Genomic DNA, 18732 nt, shown 5'->3' with positions numbered 1-18732 from the left:
AGAAATGCTGGTGTCCAGTGAAAAGCACCTTCTATCTCAATAACTGTCACAGAACAAAGTTTGCATCCAGTGGCACCTTTAAGACCAACAAAGTTTTATTCAAGGTATAAGCTTTCATGTGCACACACATTTCTTCAGATACATTGAAATGGAAGTTACCAGTCCATACATACAGGTAGAGGGTGAGCAGAGCAGAAAATTAGCATACAACATAATGAAGATGTTTAACAGATTCAAGGACCAAACAGGAATAACAAGCTTATTTTATATTGTTACCATTTGTTTGGGTTTAATTCCGGGGGGAAACATACTGAAGGAAATAAATATATCAAAATTAGAGACTGATGGGCAGATGTACCCTTCTTAATTATGGAATAACTTAATTGTAGAATAACTGTCACAGCATCTCTTTTCTTCCTGTCCCTCATCCTTCACAGGCTGCTAATTTGTTTCTGGACACATATCAAAGGATGTTTCTTACCTTGTTTCTAAAGGCCTTGGGGCCAATGTTTCCTCTAAGCTGTGGAGTCTTGTGAGCAAAAAATCTACTTTGCGAGCTACCATCATTACAAGGTGTGAGTGAGCGATTTGGCTGCTGCATAAATTAGTTTGCTCTGGATCCATCCTTCCTGAGCCAAGACAAAAATGTGTGAGCCGGAGGCTTAAAAACTGTGAGCTGGCTCACACTAACTCAGCTTAGAGGGAACACTGCTTGGGGCCTGATACTTGAAGGACTGCATCCTCCCATGCTGTTCAGCCTGCCAGCTATGATGTTGGCTCACCTGTGGAATGCTGTACCCCTTGTAACTCGCCTAGTGCCTCTGTTACTCTCTTTCAGGCACCAGACTATCATTCTTCTTTTTATCCAGCCATTTAATGAAGGAGTTTATTTTAATGCTGTTTTTCTAATCTGCTTTTTTGTCTGAAAACTCTGAAATCCATGTTAAGCAGCCTAATATTTTATCTTTTTATTTCTGGGTTGACAACTTTTGTGGTGCATGATTGTTTTAAGATGTTTTATTTTGTAAGTCACCTTGGGCAAATTCCCTGGAGAGGTGGTGTAAAAATGCATGAAATAAATATAATCAGGAAGCTGTGATTCTATTTAATTCTTTAATTTTGGTTTTTTTTCTTTAAAAGTCCACATGAGCACCAATGTGGTGTAGTGGTTAAGAGTGGTGGACTCTAATCTAGAGAGCCAGGTCTGATTCCCCAATCCTCCATGTGAAGCCTGCTGGGTGACCTTGGGCCAGTCACAGTTCTCTCAGAACTCTCTTGGCCCCACCTACCTCACAAGGTGCCTGTTGTGAGGAGAGGAAGGGAAGCCACTTTGAAACTCCTTAGGGTAAAGAAAAGCGAGGATCATTTTGGTTTGGTTTGTCTCAAATCTTTATAATTAGGTTTGCCATGCCAACTCCCATTTAGGGCCTAGAAATCTTCTGGAATGGCGACTGATCTCCAGACTTCAGAGATCAATTCCCATGGAGAAAATGGCTGCTTTGAAGAGTGGACTCTATGGCATTATACTCCACTGAAGTCCTCCCCTTCACCAAACCCTGCTCTCCCCAGGCTTTTCCTCCAAGGTTCCAGGTATTTCCTACTTATAGTACTGTTCAAAATGCTATCAAGACATGTGTTATTTTAGGTTGTTCTTCTTTCCTGTTTGAATATGAAGCTGCTAGCAGTTCTATAGGTCTAATAATATTATAATATTATTATCATGTAAAACTATGTTGAGGACACATTTAAAAATAGCATATCAATGATTAAATGAATGAAAGCTTACCCTCGGTTTTGCTAATTTTAAAATTTTGTTTGTCACCCATCACACAACCAGGTGCTGAGCTTGACAGGAGAAGTGAGGTAACATTGCTTTATAAGAGACAAGCAGGGGGCGGGGCTTCATCATGTGCCCCACCCCTCGTACCTCACCTGGGGGAACTGCGATCCCCTGCGATCCCCCCGAAACGACCTCTGACTAGACAGATAACAGTGCGCAGCCGAAGGGGGAAAGGGAGGAGGGAGACAAGAAGAGCAACCCACACTTTCCATCCCATGGTAGCCTTAGCTGATGGTATGGCAAGCTGTGCTGATGATGACTCACCTACTCTCTCAGTGGCCACTGGGGAAGCTGCCGTGGTGTTCTATTGGCCTGTCTCACCGGCTCCTCCATTCTTACATCCCCACTTTTGACACATTGCACCCAGGGAGCTGTAGTTCTCAGCTGGCCTTACTGCAACCATAGCAAAGGTGGGAGTCCCAAGAGGCTGTGGGGCATTTGCAGGGAGTCAGTTAAACTGTTAAATGGGAAGCGGCTTTGAAACTGAAAGGGGCTGGGGAAAAAGGGAAGGTCTGGACATCTCTCTGAATTACAATTGATCTCCATACTACAGAGATCAGTCCCAATGGCTATAATGGTTGCTTTGGAGGGTGAGCTCTCTGGCATTATACCTCACTGAAGTCCTTTAAAATGCCTGCCCCCCCCCCCTAGTATTGCCAACCTCCATGAAATTGCTGAGCGCTCAGGTTAGAATGGATAAAAGGAAGTACTTCTTCACCCAAAGAGTAATTAACATATGAAATTCACTGCCACATGAGGTGGTGGCAGCTACAAGCATGGACGGCTTCAAGAGGGAATTGGATAAACATATGGAGCAGAGGTCCATCAGTGGCTACTAGCCATAAAGTATAGATAGGAACTATCGATCTGGGGCAAGTGATGCACTGTATTCTTGGTGCTTGGGGGGGGGCAACAGTGGGAGGGCTTCTAGTGTCCTGGCCCCACTGGTGGACCTCCTGATGGCACCTGGTATTTTTGGCCACTGTGTGACAGAGTGTTGGACTGGATGGGCCATTGGCCTGATCCAGCATTGGCCAGTTTGGTGTAGTGGTTAAGTGAGTGGACTCTAATCTGGGAGAACCGGGTTTGATTCTTCACTCCTCCACTTGCACCTGGCTGGATGACCTTGGGCAAGCTGTCCTTGAAAAAGAGCAGTTTCTGTCAAGAGCTCTCTCAGCCCCACCTACCTCACAGGGTGTCTGTTGTGGGGAGGGGAAAGGAGTTTGTAAGCCACTCTGAGACACCTTTGGGCATCTGAGACACCTTCCCTGCCTGGAGAAGGGCAGGGTATAAATCCAATCTCTTCTTCTTTTTCTTCTCCTCTTGTGTTCTTATGTAACCTCCAGGTGGCACCTTGAGATCTCCAAGATCAGTTCTCCTGGAGAAAATGGCTGATTTGGGCAGTGGTCTCTATGGCATTATACCCTGCTGAGGTCCCTCCCCACCCCAAAACCTTTAGATTTGAGGGGTACAGCACTAAAAATGTCAAGAAAAAGGTGCAAAAGCTGAAAAAGAAACAAGCTTCGGAAAAATCACAACTTCTACAGCTGCAAATGGAGAAAGCAAATTTGGTCCTACGGTTTCAAGGGGTCCCAGAATTAAAAGGCGAGAATATAAAGCAACTCTTGAGTGAAGCATTAGCCCCAGTTACAGATTTGAAAGCAGTAAGTAAGTAAGTAAGTAAGTTTATTAAGAACAGTCATAAGACCAGCAAAATGAACCAAAATATTAAACACAGAGTCTACAACATAAGAGCCTTACAAGCTTAATTCTTAAAATACCACACCATCTAGCAAGAGAAATGGATGTGGTGTACAGGCCCTATTCCATGTACATTAAGAAGAATAATCTACCTGGGGAAATAGTGGTCAGATTCTCGAAGAGGCATGTGAAGGATTCTATCTTGAAAGCAACTACAGGAACACCCTTGAAAATCGGGGACAATACCATCAGGATCTTAAAAGACATCCCATTTAAAATAAGGCAAAAGGTAAAGAAATATGAAGATTTAATCCTTTTTCTACAAACAAACAGCATCTACAGTGTCTACAGATGGTTAATTCCAGAAGGCGTCATTTTCAAACTACACGATAAAAAAGAAAAGATTGACTCTGTTTCCAAAGCATGTGAGTTCCTGAGAGTGCAGCTGGGAGAGACAGCCGAGGTCGAGAAGGAAGATGATGACAGGAAATCCAGTGGCGAATACATATAAATTGAGGATTAGAAAAGACAAGACAAAATGAAGGCTGAAGGACTCTGAATTATGCCTTAACATTTTAGTTTTATCATGGGATGCTCTGGGGGTTCTCTTAAACAGTTACATCAATGGATAAAAAGATACATAATTTAGCATAACCGACTATGTTCAAAGTAATACTAGCAATTTAAGATTAACATTTATATAAACTGGTGTTCTGATCTCCTATACTTGGGGTTTTAGTTATTAGTGGTTTTCTTTCCTTTCTCCCTAGATGTAGTTACCCCTTCCCAATTTTTCATTGTAGTTTGTAGTCTATTAAAAATGTAATAAAAAATCCCCTCCGGGGGGCAAAAAAAAAAGAATATGGTGGAACTGAGATAGCAAAAAGGGGAAGAAATTAAAAAATAATTTAAGCTGGGGATGCTGAATGAGATTGATAATCTAACAATAGTGTCAAGTTCAGAATCAGAAATTAAGATGAGTCCTAACAGTGGCTTCCTATTTGTTTCTGGGCATAAATCAAATTGCTGGTTCTTACCTTTAAAGAAGAAGAAGAGATTAGATTTATACCCCGCCCTTCACTTGGAGTCTCAGAGTGGCTTACAAACTCCCAGCAGCCCTAGCTCCTGGTTGCTGAGAAGTCAGCGAGTAAAGGTTTTCGGGTGGACCATGGTCCGTCCCTGGATAAGCCTATGAACCTTGCAGGTTTACGAAGTTAGGACCGTGGTCCCCTCCGGGAGCCCCTGTGGAACCAGGACAGAGGTTCTGCCCCAAAAAGAGTTCTGAGGACCGGCTCTTACGTCCTAGCCCTCAAGGCACGCTCCGAGGGCTGTTTAAGCTCACCCGGGCAGCCTGTTTGGTGGATTTTTGGGATGTTCGAACTGATCAGGTTCGCTCCCTACCTGGCTGACCCACTAGAACCAGGGGTGAGGTTTCAGGAGATAGGCATCGGCTAATGCCTTTTGCCACTCCTTGGGAGGCGAGATTTACCTCGAACTTGTGTTTGGGGGAAAGGATATAAGTGCAAAAGTGCCTTCTGGTTTTACAAAGTAAGTCAGGAATCGTTTTAGATGGACAGGGGGTTATATGTGCCTGCGTGTATGTGCGTGCTTGGTGCAAACGTAGGGGCTTCCCTGTCAGGTCCTCTTTGTAGATGCACCCACGGCTTCCTCCCACAAGCGATAGGATCGGAGCGTGGCGTGGGAATGCTCCTAGGGGTAGATTGAAAAAGAGGCAGAAAGTCCCTCCCGTGATAGATTGCCCTCTAGTGGCCAAACTCGCAGATGGAAACCTTTCACGCGGTCCCTAGCTAGAGCGTCCGAACTGACTCATTTCTCCACGTTCTGGAATGTGAGAAGAGCGGGTCGAGCTGGCTGTTCTCATGATGCCAGAGGTCGCCTCACACGGGGCACCAAATCTGATAGCGGAAGTCCCCCTAGTGGAGATTGTTCCTGTGGCCCAACTCTGCCTTATGTATGACAGTGGGCTAGTGAGTTCGTTTTACCCGTGTATCCAGAGAGCGGAGTCAGAATGGACTCTCCTATTTCCCAAGAAGCGAGACAACACAGCTGATGTTTAAAGAATAAATGTTGTCTTTACTAAATATTGTAGATATTTTCAAGCATACAAAACAGATGCGTTCACACATACACACAAGTTCCTTTAGTTACAGCAGGTATATAAAACAATCAGTATGAAAAATAATAACTCCAGACTAACAAGGAGGTAATACACAGAAGGGTAGCGATTGATACTTATCTGATCCCAGGCGAGAAGTAAATCTCCTCAGCAGAAAGGACAGGAACAAAAGTACTATCTTTAGGGATTCTAAATCACACTGAATGGTCCAGCCAAACACGTGTGGGCTCTCTTGGTCGTGATCCAAGAGAACACTTAGGAATCACCTGCAGTAGACTTAAGTTGCAAAGGTGAAGTAGGAAATTGGATAGCTAACAGAGAAACAAAGGCTGTGCTTTGCCTTATAACACCTAGCTTTTGGGGGTTGGCACAGAGCCAACCTCCACCTACAATCCGTCCCCTTTTCTATACCTATAGGCTGATGGGTAGTGATGCATCTACCTAGAGGGGAGTGGGCAATCTAAGCCTAAACTTCAATGGGAGCCATGTGGTCAGGTGTCAAAGTTGTATTGCCATAGTAACCTTTGAGTTGCAGATGCTGGTCTGGTCCAGAAGGTAATAAACAGGATGTTTTCTTTGTGATTCAAGCCAGATAAGGGTTACATGTCATCTAGAAACTCCTTCATGGTGGACCAGTTGTTGTTTCCAAGAGTCCATGTGGCTGAGCATAATGGAGAATGTCTTCTTTGTCCCACGGCAGGCTGGGAAAGTGTGGGTGTGCGTGCGTGTGTCCATTAGCATAGACAAAGCCAGCCCTGCACACAGCAGCTTCCAGGTGCAAGCAAGCCATAGCACACAGCATTTCCCCAATCCCATACACACAAATGCAGAGACATTACAGGCATACAAGCATCAGCATAGCACAAATAAAATACATTTTAAGCACACTTGCCAACATTTCCCTTCCCCTCCCCACAACAAATACCCTGTGAGGTGGGTGGGGCTGAGAGAACTCTGACACAAACTGCTCTTTTTGAAGGACAGCTGTGCCAGAGCTTGCGACTGACCCAAGGTCACATCAGCAGGTGCAAGTGAAGGAGTGGGGAATCAAGCCTGTTCTCCCAGATTAGAGTCCGCACACTTAACCACTACACCAAAATGGCTTTGGGCAAGGCTACATGAATGACTGCCTCCTCCCATACTGTCCAGCCCACCAGCTAAGAGTCCCCTGCCTTCAGAAGTAAGCCGGGTGGTGACCAGAGACAGGGCTTTTTTCAGTGACAGTGCCTCACTGGTGGAATGCCCCCAGCCTACACTACTCCCTTTCAGGCACCAGGCTAGAACATCATTCTTCTCCAGGCTTTTAATTAAGGGGTTAGGCTGGGTCATTTCTATAAGGTATGCAAAGTCCCTCACCGATTTATGCCCAACATGAGTTAAACAGAAGAAGGGCCAATATGGGGAGAATCTTTCCTAGGCTAGATGAACTTCAAGTCCCTTTTAGACCTATAATTGTACAAACATGGCTGTGCAATGCCTTTGTGTGTTCCCTTTTCCATTTCCGATGCCACAGAGTGGTGCAGTTTGCCCATGCAACAGATTTTAGCCAGTGGGTGATTTGTTTGTTTAGCAGATGTGAGAGAAGTTACATTTGCTGAACCATTTCCGATGCCACAGAGTGGTGCAGTTTGCCCATGCAACAGATTTTAGCCAGTGGGTGATTTGTTTGTTTAGCAGATGTGAGAGAAGTTACATTTGCTGAACATAGTAAGCTTGGCTTTGAGAGGCATTTGCTGCTCCTGTTTTTCACAACGGCTGCAGCAAAATGACCTTTTCCCTATCATGTTCATTTTTGTTCCTCTGTGCCTAGAATGTGCACTTGAGCCTGCTTTCTGGCCCTATGCTGTTAGATTTGCATCCTTTCTGGCCCCTTGAGGTCTGAATCCAAGAAATGCATGTCTATATTATAAAACAGCTGTTTGAACAAAACACCTCCAAGTTGATCCAAATTAGATAAAACATCATGGGAGGCAACACATTTGTACAGAGCACAGAATTGCTCCCTGACTGTTCCCAGTGCTTAACTATTAGATGTTTCTACATTGCATCCATTTCTACATAAGCTTGATACTAAGCCAAGGAAATGATGAATAATGGAACAGAGTGTTTTTAGCCCTTAGTACAGTTTCTCTCCCACTCCGTCTCCTACATACATTAGAGAAGCCACTCGTTAGCTGATGGGCAAGTGGCAATAACACAAATGTCTGGGTAAATTGACAGCAAGGCGTCTCATTGCTTAGGCAGGTAGAGTGCCAGTACAGACAGGCACATGATAGAGAGGTACAAGTTCTGCTAGTCAGAAGATTTTGATAGGCAACATAGCTTATAGGCAGGCAGAAAAGCACAGAGGATCCATTCCCTTCATGGCTCATCTTCAGCTAAAGCAAATGCAGTTTCTCTAAGACAGCAACAAATAGTTCTTTCCTTTGTTGGCACTAGAATGTGAAGAATGTATCTTTGGGAAGGTGCACCTAGAGTGCAACCCTTGGTTCATAAAGCCAGTACCTTTTTAACTTCTTGATCTTACCTATTTGAAATGGAGAGAGCAGCATAGACATCGGGAATGGTAATTCCACAGAGCCAAGGGCCCAATTATTGTGAGCTGGTAAACATTTTTGCTGCTTTTGAAATTCTGAGTTTTTATGACATTTTGCGAAGGGGATGAATTGTCATATGGAGAGTAATTGTAAGTGGTTTTGTGCATCCCATGGACTTTTGCTGAACTTCCACTGCCTTGTTTTTCCATGTCGTCCAGGCTGTTAACCTTGGTGTCATTCCCTTTTGCATTTGCTTCTTGTTGAGCGTAATGTTACTGAGGCAAGAGCAATCCTGGGACCACATCATTCATGACTCAAGAGGAAGACCATACAGTTCTCGGTAGAAAGTCCATCCCAAACCATAATTTGTCTACAAAAACCGTCCTTGTAAATCCTGAAGCTATTTCATCAGAGAAAATGTACAAACGGAAAGTTTTTATTGTCCTATAGCTACGAAATATTTTCTAAAAATCAATGGATTAAGAGCTGGAATGACCATCATCTTTCACCTTCACCCATATTAATGAGTTCATGATTTATTTATTTATTTATCAAATTTATACCCCACCCTCCCCACCGGAGTAGCCTTACAGAAAAGATTAAAACAGGCATAAAACATTCTAAAAACAATCTAATCCAATAACTCTGAAATCCCAAAAACGATGAAAGAGAATAGCTATATCCATACCTTTTCTCACTGCCACAATTTTTTTTTGGGGGGGGGGCGTAATTTCAATAGGTCTTTGTTCCATGGATGTGTTAGGAATATTTTCATCTGTAATAAGTCACACCTAGGAGTTTCAGTAGAGATTTGCATATGCCAAATCTGATGGTAACATTTTATGAATGATAGTATCCCTCACCAAGGATGTGCTTGCCTCCATGAATAGAGAACATGGGGGGGGGGAGAAATTATCCTGCCTTGCATTGTGTCTTCTGAACAATTCTCCTCTGATGCTCAGGAAACGGTATATTCAAGGCATTTGATTGTATAGCTCATTTTCCTGCCAAACAACTGTTCATAACAGCCATGAGATGTGGAGAAATCTTCGATTCTGATAATGAGTGATTAGTAAAACAAAGAAGTTCTGTGATTGCTTCAGGTGTTGCACATCTTCAGTATAAATAAGTTACAGAACAAATGATCAAACCACTGCAGAAGCTGGATTTATTTATTACCATGAAGATGTCCAGAACTGGCTGAGTCTAGAATTTTTCCCAGTTAGGCAGAGATTCCCCTCTCATGGATCACTGCCTTGACATGGTGAGCGGGCTTGCATGGTTCGATGAGGCTGTGGGCTATACTGTGGAGGGCCACCAAGGATGGACAGACCACAGTGGAGAATTCAGACAAAATTCAATCCACTGGAGAAGGAAATGGCAACCCACTCCAGTATCTTTGCCAAGAAAACCCCATGGACAGTAACAGAAGGCTAAAAGACATGATGCTGGAAGATGAACCCCTCAGGTTGGAAGGTGTCAAATATGCTACTGGGGAAGAAGCAAGTACAAGTAAACCCAGAAAGAATGAAGTGGCTGGGCCAAAGCTGAAAGGACATTCAGCTGTGGATGTGTCTGATGTAAGATCTATGAATCAAGGTAAGCTTGATGTGGTCAAAAATGAAATGGAAAGACTGAACATTGACATCTTGGGAATCAGTGACATAAGTGGATGGGAATGGGCAAATTTAACTCAGAGGACCATTATATCTACTACTGTGGCCAAGAATCCCGTAGAAAAAACGGTGTGGCCTTTATAGTCAACAAGAGAGTGAGAAAGGCAGTAATGGGATACAATCTCAAAAACGACAGAATGATCTTGGTCCAAATCCAAGGCAAACCATTCAACATCATAGTCTATGCCCCAAACCAGTGATGCAGAAGAGGCTGAAGTGGACCGGTTCTATGAAGACCTACAACACCTCCTAGAACTAACACCAAAAAAATATGTCCTTATCATCCTAGGAGACTGGAATTCTAAAGTAGTTAGTCAAAAGATAACTTGAATAATGGACAAGTTTGGCCTTGGAGTACAAAATGAAGCAGGGCAAAGGTTAACAGAGTTTTGTCAAGAGAACACACTGGTCATAGCGAACACCCTTTTCCAACAACCTAAGAGGCGACTCTACACATGGACATCACCAGATGGGCAACACCGAAATCAGATTGACTATATAATTTGCAGTCAAAGATGGAGAAGCTCTATCCAGTCAGTAAAAACAAGACCTGGAGCTTACTGTGGCTCAGATCATGAGCTACACATTGCAAAATTCAGGCTTAAACCGAAGAACGTTGGGAAAACCACTAGGCCATTCAGGTTTTACCTAAATCATATCTCTTATAAATATACAGTGGAGATGAAGTATACAGTAGAGGTGAAGAATAGATTCAAGGGTCTGGATTTGATAGATAGAGTGCCTGAAGAACTATGGACGGAGGTTCGTGACATTGTACAGGAGGCAGCAATCACCACCATCCCAAAGAAAAAGAAATGTAAGAAAGCAAAGTGGCTTTCTGATGAGGCTTTACAAATAGCTGAGGAAAGAAGGAAAGTGAAAGGCAAAGGTGAAAAGGAAAGATTTCCCAACTGAATGTAGATTTCCAGAGAACAGCAAGGAGAGATAAGGAGGTCTCCTGAATGAACAAGGCAAAGTAATAGAGGAAAACAATACAATGGGAAGGACTAGAGATCTCTTCAAGAAAGTTGGAGAAATCAAGGGAGCGTTCCATGCAAAGCTGGCCATGATAAAGGACAAAAACGGTAGGGACCTAACAGAAGCAGAAGAGATTAGGAAAAGATGGCAAGAATACACAGAAGAACTATACAAGAAAGACCTCAATGTCCTTGACAAACACGACGGTATAATCACTGACCTTGAGCCAGACATCCTGGAATGTGAAGTTAAATGGGCCTTAGAAAGCATTACTAACAACAAAGCTAGTGGAGGTGATGGTATTCCAGCTGAGCTATTCAAAGTCTTAAAAGATGATGCTGTTAAAGTGCTGCACTCAATTTGCCAGCAAATTTGGAAAACGCAACAGTGGCCACAGGATTGGAAAAGGTCAGTATACATTCCAATCCCAAAGAAGGGCAATGCCAAAGAATGTTCAAACTATCACACAATTGCACTCATTTCACATGCTAGCAAGGTCATGCTTAAGATCCTACAAGCTAGGCTTCAGCAGTATGTGGATAGAGAACTGCCAGAAGTACAAGCTGGGTTTTGAAGAGGTAGAGGAACGAGAGATCAAATTGCTAACATTCACTGGATTATGGAGAAAACAAGGGACTACCAGAAAAACATCTACTTCTGCTTCATTGACTATGCTAAAGCCTTTGATTGTGTGGACCACAACAAACTGTGGCAAGTCATAGAATCATAGAGTTGGATCTCTAGGGTCACCTAGTCAAACCCCCTTCACAATGCAGGAAATTCACAAATATCTCCCACTCCTTAAAGAGATGGGAGTACCAGACTACCTCACATGTCTCCGGAGAAACCTGTATAAGGGTCAAGAAGCAACAGTTAGAACCGGACATGGAACAACTGATTGGTTTAGAATAGGAAAAGGACTATGACGAGGATATATATTGTCACCCTGCTTATTTATTTATATGCAGAGAACATCATGCAAAATGCTGGCCTGGATGAATCACAAGACAGAATTAAGATTGCTGGGAAAAACATCAACAACCTCAGATATGCAGACGATACCACTCTAATGGCAGAAAGTGAAGAGGACCTAAAGAGCTTCTTGCTAAAAGTGAAAGCGGAGATTGCAAAAGTGGGCTTTGAAACTCAACATCAAAAAACTAAGATCATGGCATCACTCTTTGGCAAATAGAAGGGGAAGTAATAGAAGTAGTGACAGAATTCATGTTCCTGGGATCCCAGATCACTGCAGACAGTGACTGCAGCCATGAAATTAAAAGATGCCTGCTCCTTGGGAGGAAAGCTATGACAAACCTTGACAGCATAATAAAAAGTAGAGACATCACCCTGCCAACAAAAGTCTGCATAGTCAAAGTAGTAATGTTCCCAGTAGTAATGTATGATTTCAAGAGCTGGACCATAAGGAAGCCCGAGCGCTGAATAATAGATGCTTTTGAATTATGGTGCTGGAGAAGACTCTTGAGAGTCCCTTGGACTGGAAGGAGATCAAATCAGTCAATCCTAAAAGAAATCAACCCTGACTGTTCCCTGGAAGGCCAGATACTGAAGATGAAGCTCCAGTACTTTGGCCACCAAATGAGAAGGGAGCATTCACTGGAGAAGACCCTGATGTTGGGAAAGATTGAAGGTAACAGAAGAAGGGGATGGCAAAGGATGAGATGATTAGACAGTGTTACCGATACAATGAACATGAAATTGAGCACACTCCAGAGGACGGCAGAAGATAGGAGGGCCTGGTGTGATGTGGTCCATGGGGCCGCGAAGAGTCCGACTGGAACTGAACAACAAAAACAAAGGCAGATTCAGAAGCCTCAAAGGTTTTCCTGTTCTATTTTTGCATTTTGTCAACATTAAAAGTAATGTCATGTTGTTACATTAAGAGTTTTTAGCACTGGTTTAGCATCTGGCTTTGTACTTTATCAGAGTTTTAGAAATTGTTGACTCCCATGTGCAGCTTTGTTGAGGCAGCTGAGGTAAACTGCACAGAGGATATATTTCAATTACATGAAGCATTTTAATCATAGGAAGTAGCTGTTTAGACTTGAAAGTATGTGACAATATTATGTACCACTATTTTAAGCTAGTTCTGACCTGATCTTGTCAGCACTTGGAAGCTAAGAGGATTGGCCCTGGTTAATGCTTGGATGGGAGACCATCAAGGAAGTCCGGGGTTGCTACACTGAGGCAGGCGAGGGCAAACCACCTCTGTTCATCTTGTGCCTTGAAAACCCTACAGAGTTACCAGAAGTCTGCTGAAACTTGACAGCACTTTCCTGCATCACCATCATAGGTAAAGTGAAGTGCCTAGGCTGATGTTAGTGTTTGGTTGCTATAGCCCAAGGGTGTCAAACATGCGGCCCAGGGGCTGGATCAGGCCCCCGGAGAGCTTCTATCAGGCCCGCAGTGGAACTGGCTGTCTCCTGCTTCTTCCAGTTCTGCTGCTGCTGCATCATTGTGGGTTTGCATCTTACAGATACACACCTGAACAGCATACTCAAGACTGCAACAGCACAGACATTTCGATGCAATAATTCCGAGCAAGAGGTGTCAGTTATCAGACACTGTTAAATAAACAAAATATTGCAAGAGCTACTGTTTTAAGCATGTTTTTATTTTAAGCAAAAAACCCACCCTTTTTGTTTGTGTCCTTTATAAAGTTTATATCTCTGCTACCTGGTATTACCTTTTATGACACACATGGCCTGGCCCAACAAGGTCTCATTTATGTCAGATCCAGCCCTCATAACAAATGAGTTTGACACCCCTGCTATGGCCATTGTTGCTGTTTGGTTAGTGATGTTATTTCAGTAGGTTTTACTTGTTTTTAGCATTGTGTTTCTTCTATTTTTATCTTATTGGGTCAATACCCAATATTATGAGCCATTCTGAACATTCTTTGGAAATGTATGGTAGACCTCTAAGGCAATCTGTTCCTCTTCTCCTAACATTTAACTGAAATCTATCTTTTTGTATCTTCCCCCTATTAGTTGTAGTCCTGCTCTCCAGAACAAGCGACAATGTCTAGTCCATCCTCTGCATGGCAGCTCTTCAGACATTTGAAGACAGCAATCACGTCTCCCCTTAGTCTTCTCTTCTCCAGGCTAGGTGTCATGACCCCCTCTGACCAGCAGCCCAGTGACTCTGAGCAGCCCAGTGCCTTTGAGTTATTATTTTTAGTAGCTGTATTGAAGAAGAAGCGTTGGTTTTTCTACCCCACTATAGCAGTGGCTCAAGTGGTTAAGACGCTGAACTGCAGGCTGTGGAAGGTCGGTAGTTCAGCAGTTCAAGACCCGGGTGCCGCATGACTGAGTGAGCTCCCGTCTCTAGTTCCAGCTCCTGCCAATCTAGCAGTTCGAAAGCAAGAAATTGCAAGTAGTTAAATAGGTACCACTTCGGTGGGAAGGTAACAGCGTTCCGTGCACCTTGGTGTTTAGTCATGCCGGCCACATGACCACGGAAACGTCTTCGGACAGCGCTGGCTCTTCGGCTTTGAAACGGAGATGAGCAACGCAACCCTAGAGTCGGATTCGACTGGCTTTCGAGCAAGGGAACCTTTACCTTTTTTATAGCATTGGAGGCTTATGTTCATCCAAAACAGTTATATCCCTCTAAGCTCATTGTCTTCATTGTGTACTTGGATGGGAAGGCTGCTTAGGACTGCACTAAAAGGCTGCAATCCTAAAACAACTTTTCTGGGAGTAAGCCCCATTGAATAAAATGAGACCTACTATTAAGTAGACCAGCTTCCTGTGGAGAGTTATGCCTTTCTGGGGGTTTTGAAGTCAATAGGCTTAGAACGATTGTGCTGTAAGACACCTAAATCCTTTCATGATGGACTGCTGCCAAGCCGTGTTGCCCCTATCCTATACTTGTGCCTTTGACTTTTGTGTACCTAAATACAAGATCTTACATTTATACCTATCGAATTTCTTTTTGTTGATGTTGGCCTGGTGTTTCAACCTGTTGAAATAATTTATCCTGACTCTGTTTAGTTCAGCGTAAACTGTTCCTCCCAGCTTCATGTTGTCTGAAAATATCAGAAGAGTGCTCTTTATGCATTCATCCAATGTGTTGACAAAAATATTGAACGGCACAAAACCTAAGACAGAGCTCTGTGGCATTCCTCTTGAGACTGCTCTCCAGGTTGATGCAAAGCCATTAACACTTAGAAGGAACAGTTCTTCAACCACCTGTGACTCCACCTAACTGAAGTACTTTCCAGCTCCTATTTAACCATCTTTTCCACAAGGATATGGAAAGAGACTTTGTCAAGCATTTGACTGAAATCCAGACACACTGTGTCTGTAGCATTGCCATAGACTACCGAACGAACAACAACAAAAAAAGGTAAGAGTGGTCTGGTATCACTTATTCTTGATAAGCACATTGTGGCTCTTAATCTCCCCCCTCCTTTTGTTTCAGTCTCTGTGCTCCATCATTTTGAGTAGACCTTGAGCATGGAAAAATGGCCAAGAATGGCCCAAAGTAGCCAAACCATACATCCCACCCCTAAACTATACATCCCAAATGTATCCCCATACCTAAATATTCCCTACCTGATTTCTACATCTTATACAATAACCACAGGCTTCTGCATGAGACCCACATGCTTTATTTCTGCTGTCATTTAGATATATGTTCAAAAAGAACTGTACTGTCATGAAATCTACTTTCTACTGGGGTCTTCATTTTACCAAGGCTGGGTACTGTGTTTGCTCAGTGGTCTTTGTACTCATTAGTTACTGCTGCACTTCCCAGTTCAGCAAGGTACTGAAAATAGCATCCAAGTCTTCTCTCCAGGTATGTGTTCCATATGTTTCTACTTTGGACATACGGTGACTCCTTTATGTGAGTGCAGCTCCAACTGGTAGTGGTTTTGGCATGCCATATGCTTTGCAGTCTGTCTAGCAAACTAGTTACAAGTGTGCACATGCCAGTTCAATTTTTCAGCATTCTGTGCATGCTCCCAGGCCTTTTGTCCCACTGCCAAGTGGCACTGGGTCTTCAGTGCTGCACTGTTCCATCAACAGGGTTCAGAGACACTGGACTATTCCGAAGTACTTCGCCCATAATGTGCATGACTGCTGAATGTCAGTGCCAACTTGTCATGCTGCTAGCACAATGATTTTTACAGCTTTGTATTCTTGCTCACATCCTGGATGCACAGTCTCCATGATCACAGCTACCTTTTCACAAGATATTTAGTGCTCTAGCATTTCTACCACTGACAACATCTTCTTGATCATTGTTCTGCTAATGTGGTAGAATCAAACCTGCCACAGCGCCATAGATCAGGGGCTGATGCTGTAAAATGTTTTTGGTTTAGATTTTGGTGGCCACTCTTGGATTTCCCTAATGAAGCTACATTTTTGCTGTTTTTGTAGATTCATTTAAACATACCAGCTGTGGCATGGTGAAGCCTTGAAAATCCAGTGATGGGGAGGCTGCTGCATGTTACGAGTGATCTATATGAAATAGCTCCCTACAAGTTTCCAACATTTTTTACCATAACATGACAACACTCTGCTTTTTTCCCTTATTTGTCATTATATGCTAGAAAATAGTGCCACTGTGGGGAAAGCCCACTTTGTATGCATGATCTGTCCTATGGAGTAGCCTCCATCTGTTGGCTTCCTTTGCCACTGACTGTGTGAGTTACTTATTCCTTAGCATATATCAGTGTTTTCTATGAGCACATTTGTGACACGTAGTTTGGTTCAGTTGCATGCAGTGCTGCTGAAGGGTACCATGTGCTTGATTTTATTGGTGGTCTTCATTCTTTTACTAGAATTTCATTGTTGAGTCTCCCATCCCCCATTAATACAAAGAAGTTAACATATCCATTGTGTTTGCAAACGTGTCAAGGGGCTAGAATTTACTACAACTCTTTGCTGAGTGTACATTCAATCACAAACCAAGTTTTGCTGCAGAATAGTCCATGAAATTACCCTGAATATTAACAGGTAGTTGGTTGCAAAGTGGATTGAGAAGAGAGCTGTTTTAAACCATTAGGTTTCACTGCTACACAGTTTTTATCTGTTCCTGATATTCAGAGTCAAAGCCTTTTAATAATTTTAGTCTGAGCTGAGAGTATTCAAATCATTTTGGCCTGTGGACTATATCCAGGATAATTCTGGATCCTGGTTTCTTGGTCGACATATATATGTTGCTGGAACTCTAGCTTAGTGAGTGCTGTCTAGGGAAGGGGAACAATTGGCTGAAAGAAGTGGTAAAATGAGCCGCCCTAAGCAGGTCTATTCAGAAGTTCCATTTTAATCAATGGGGCTTACTACCAGGAAAGCATTCTTAGGATTGTAGGCAAAATATACTCTACTACAAGCAGAGCTCCTGCAAGGACTTGTGGGGAGCATCTCATTTTCCTCTCCCCCATTATTTCCTTTTTGTTTTTCCTGAAAGTCCTCATAGCCTCTTCCCCTTTCCTGCTTCCTTTGCTCTGTTCCACCCACCAGCAACCTATCTTTATCTGCCTTCCTGTCTTCAGCTTTCTCTCCTTCCGTCCCCCAGGGACCCAAGTCCGCTTACCTCATTTTCCTCTCCTCCCTGTGAGGCAGGTTGGGCTGAGAGTATGCAGTTGGCCCAAGATGACTGATTGAGCTTCCGTGGCCAAGTGGGGACCAGCGTCTCCTAGTTCCTAGTTTGAAACTAACCACAACACTGCAGTGGCTTTCATGTAGTGGCTGCTGTTGAACAGGATCAAGCAGCCAGGTTTGGGTGAGTCATATGTGGTAGCAAGAAGCCTGGTGGTTGCTGCCAGGTCTGATTCTCCTTCAAAGAAAGCCCTGGAAATAACCCTGTTCCCTCCCCCTGCCTTCTACTGACAGAAACTAAGGTTTCAACTGGTGATACCATTGTAGTTGCTTAGCAATGGCCGCTGAGGACATAAATTTCTTAAAGCTACAAGCAGTTCTTCTGTTGTTTTGAATGGTTTATGCCCCACCCCACCCCAGTGTGTGTTTGTTTCCTAGATTTAAGATTTTTAGATTTCTGCAGGCATGGGGCTGTTTTCACATTTATAGAAAGACCTGTCTTTTCTGTTCATGGTTCCAGTCTCCAGATTTAAGCATCCACAGATTTGGCCACATTGAGAATTAGATATACTGCTGATATGTAGAAACTTCTCTATCAATAAAAAAATAGTATATTAGGGAGAAAGAGTCTACCAATTCCTGCTTTGTGAAGTTTTTTTTTATTTGCAGAGTTGTTAATGTAAACAAGTATGCATAAATGTGATCCACAATCTTCAGCCCGTTTTTATTTCCTGTGAGTGGCTGGCCGAGTGCTGTCAAGCTGGGTGCAACTGATCTTGCTTTGGTCACAGTGTGTGTGGGTGTGCCAAGGAGGGCTGCTGTAGTTCATCAGTGAGACTGAGTACTGCTACTGAAAAGCATCCTACAGAGGGAAGGAGCATTGGGCTAGGGAGGGGCCTCTGGAGGGTGAGGGAGCTCAGGGAATGGTTGCAGCTGTTTAGGGGTGGATAAGCAAGATTTCCAAGGGGTGATGTTTTGGGGGGGGAATCAGAAATGTACAGAGTCCTGGCATAAGTGATGCCTTCCTGCTCCATCAGCTGAGATTTGGGTAAAGGGAATCCCCCTTACAGAGAACCTTCCGTGGCCTATACAGGATTCGTGTGTAGTGAGAAGGACTCAGAAGAAGAGCTGTTACTTTGTTCTTACACTTCCATATCTGTGGCTTTAGGAAGATGTCAGAGAGATGCTGCTTTTCATTCCTAACAGCAAGCTCGATGGTATCATGCCTATCAGTAGGGCAGTGAAAAAAACACCATCCACATCTAAAATCAGTGTTTCTGGTACTCAACACATA

The sequence above is a fragment of the Gekko japonicus genome, unplaced genomic scaffold, assembly GCF_001447785.1.
Source record: "Gekko japonicus isolate JY-2015 unplaced genomic scaffold, Gekko_japonicus_V1.1 scaffold79, whole genome shotgun sequence".
NCBI classification, from domain to species: Eukaryota; Metazoa; Chordata; class Lepidosauria; order Squamata; family Gekkonidae; genus Gekko; species Gekko japonicus.
This window is presented reverse-complemented; position numbering follows the sequence as displayed.